Genomic DNA, 3,203 nt, shown 5'->3' with positions numbered 1-3,203 from the left:
GTGTTGGCTGAGACTGGGTAGGGCTGAAAAACAAAAGTAAGATAACCATAAATAGGACAGATAAAAGGTATATAATGTTTGTTTTGTAAACATGTGACTAAGAGAATGAGCAGAAACATCATCAGTAGATAAGCTGGACCAGCTTAGAAAAGACAAGAGCAGGTATAAGAGTAAGTGTGAGCTTGTTTTGATGCCACCTGGAATGTGGCCTCTAGCAACCAAAGATAACAAGGATGCCCACAATGAAAAATAAATGTTGTAGAATAGTGGTCTGTTTATATCTCTGTTGTACAATCTGAATGTAAAATGCTCATAAAATGTGGAGACTCAATATTGTGTGCATATGGGGAGAGGTTGCTATTACTGGAAATTAGAACAGTAAAAGATGTTTTCTGTTTATTAAATTCACCCTCAGATATCATTCCAGTTATCCTTCTTAAGGCATTTGTCTTTCAGAATTTAGGTAGAAAAATTTTAAAGATTGAGATCAGATTTACAGAAATTACAGATTAATGGAAACTGATATGCATTTTTTTTTTTTCTAGGAGGCTTCTATGAAACCAAGTTTGGAAAGAACAGAATTTCTGGACAGTGTATAAAGTCTGCTTACTGCAGAGATTGAGATCAGATTTACAGAAATTACAGATTAATGGAAACTGATATGCATTTTTTTTTTTTTCTAGGAGGCTTCTATGAAACCAAGTTTGGAAAGAACAGAATTTCTGGACAGTGTATAAAGTCTGCTTACTGCAGAGGGAAGGAATTAATGACTGAAGTGAGGTGTGTCACTGCGTTTTAGTTTTAATAAAGTTTTAATAGTAATCTCCCTTGCCTATAATTAAAAGGTCAGAAACAGACAAAGTAGGAAAGAGACTAGAGACAGCATGAACAATCTATAAAATCATCTAAGACCTTTCTTTCTGTATGTCCTCCAAAGGTTTATTCCACCCCAACTCATTGATTGCTCCTCCTCTCTGGGTACTTTTCCGGTTTCCTGTTGGGATATTCCTTGGACTACTTGCATGTGAAACTTAGCTCAGACACAAGTTAGTAGAGAGGCTATTACAAGCCTGCAGTCAGGGGCCAAACATCCTTTTATGGAAGTTGCTTTATAATTAAATCGTTCTCCCCAACCCCTACTCATCTCCATCCCATCATTGTAAATTAACTGCATCCCAGCATTTATTGCAATATAAAAATATGTTTATTTTGTAATTAGAGATAGACTTGGTAAAGACATGATTGCTCTCTTTTGGTACTGAAGAGTTGTCATTTCTAGGATGGACTTCTTTTATCTCCCAAAGGCAAAATTAAGACTTATGAGTGGATTTAACTGTAGGGCAGTTTGACACCCATTCTCGGGAAAGCATTTCTAATAACTAGAATGGTCAGATGGTAGAATGGAATACCTAATAAATATGTGAGATTTCCACCACTCAAATCACTTCAGTTATCTAGGAAGTGGTTAGGTGACTATCTGTATGTTTCCTGCATTAAGTTGACGATTGAAGCCTACGACTTCCCAGATTTTTCTGTTTTTAAGAATCTGTGAACAAAAAAGAGTTAAGTGATCCTTTATCAAAATTTTGACTTGGAGATACATAAACCTAAATACTTTAAATACCAGCCAAATTGTCTACATATCTATCATATCAGATTGGGTGTCAGAGTCGAGGGTTTTCAATTGATAAGTATACTTCTCGCTGTCAATAAGCTCGCTCTGGGTGTATGAGATCCAGTGAGGATGGAGTTAAATCAGACCAGTTTATCTCACCTTATTCATCAGTTGACCAAGGATCAAATGCATATCCCAGGCATGTGTGAGACAAGGGCCTCAAAATTCTCACAATATCAGAGCAGGGTACTTTGGAGAATTGGAGAGCCCAGTATATGGCTAACAAGAAAACCTGTTTATGTGATTACAGAATGCTGCAGGCAGTCTTCAAGTTCTCCCTTGGGCCATGTTTATATTCTGTGCTTTATTCGGCTTCATATTTTCTCTCTAGCAAGGTATCATGAAGAGTTCGTAGGAGGACATTGTTATCCTTGCTGGCATCATCTTAAGACAACTAAGGTTATATGTTACCACGTCCCTCTCTTTCCAATAATGGATGACCTTCAAAATAGCATGGTCAGAAATTGAGCTCCTTTAAATTTTGACATCCTCCCAAATTTAATATATTTGCACTATACTTGTAATTTATGATGCTCTGAAGTTGAATTTGTGATTATCCCACTGAGTCTATATTAAAATAATTCCCTAGTTGTATTTATTATGCCCATGAGATTTGGTGATTTATTATTAAACCTCTTAGAGTTAATTATGTTTATTGCACCAGTCTTCGCCGAAGGGAACATAGGAATTGTCTTTCTCATCCTTAATTAGAAAATCATAAAATGCAATTCTGAGGACATGAGAATTGTTTTCCCTTTCTCAATAAGACTGACTCACCAGGTTTATTAAGCAAAAATCTCTCTGGATACCAGATAAAAAAATTTAACTTTACTGTTAAAATATAAAATAATATTCTATTAAATAGCAGATCAGCTTCTCTCCTTAACTTCTAGTTCCACATTTTACATGTTTTGAGGATAGAAGTTTTTTTTTTCCTGCTGAAAACATAGTCTCTTTTTCTAATAACCAAATTGTCTTGTAAGTTATAAATGTATTAGTTTGCTAGGGCTGCCATAAGAAAGTTCCACAAACTGGGTGACTTAAACAATAAGAATGTATTGCCTCACAGTTCTGCAGGGTAGAAGTCTGAGGTCAAGGTGTCTTGAGGGTTGGCTTCTTCTGAGGCCAGTGAGTGAGAATCTGTTCCAGGCCTCCCTCCTCGGCTTGTTGATGGCTGTCTTCTCCCTGTGTCTCTTTACATTGTCTTCCCTTTATGCATGTCTGTTGCTGTGTCCAAATTTATGCAATGGACTGAATGTTTATGTCCCCCCCAAATTCATAGGTCAAAACCCTAATCCTGATGTGATGATATTTGGAGGTGGGACCTGTGGGAGTTAACTAGGTCATGAAGGTACAGCCCTCACAAATGCGATTAGTGCCTTTTACAAGCAGGGGCCAGAGAGCTAGCTTGTTCTCTTTCCTCCACGTGAGAAAGTCAGCAGGCTGCAAAATGGAAGAGGCCCTTATCAGAACTCAACCATGCTGGCTCCCTGATCTCCCACATCTGTTGGGCTACGCCCGGGCCGCC

The sequence above is a fragment of the Galeopterus variegatus genome, unplaced genomic scaffold, assembly GCF_000696425.1.
Source record: "Galeopterus variegatus unplaced genomic scaffold, G_variegatus-3.0.2 Scaffold314, whole genome shotgun sequence".
Lineage (NCBI taxonomy): Eukaryota > Metazoa > Chordata > Mammalia > Dermoptera > Cynocephalidae > Galeopterus > Galeopterus variegatus.
The sequence above is the reverse complement of the archived record's forward strand: the minus strand, read 5'-3'. Positions refer to the sequence as shown.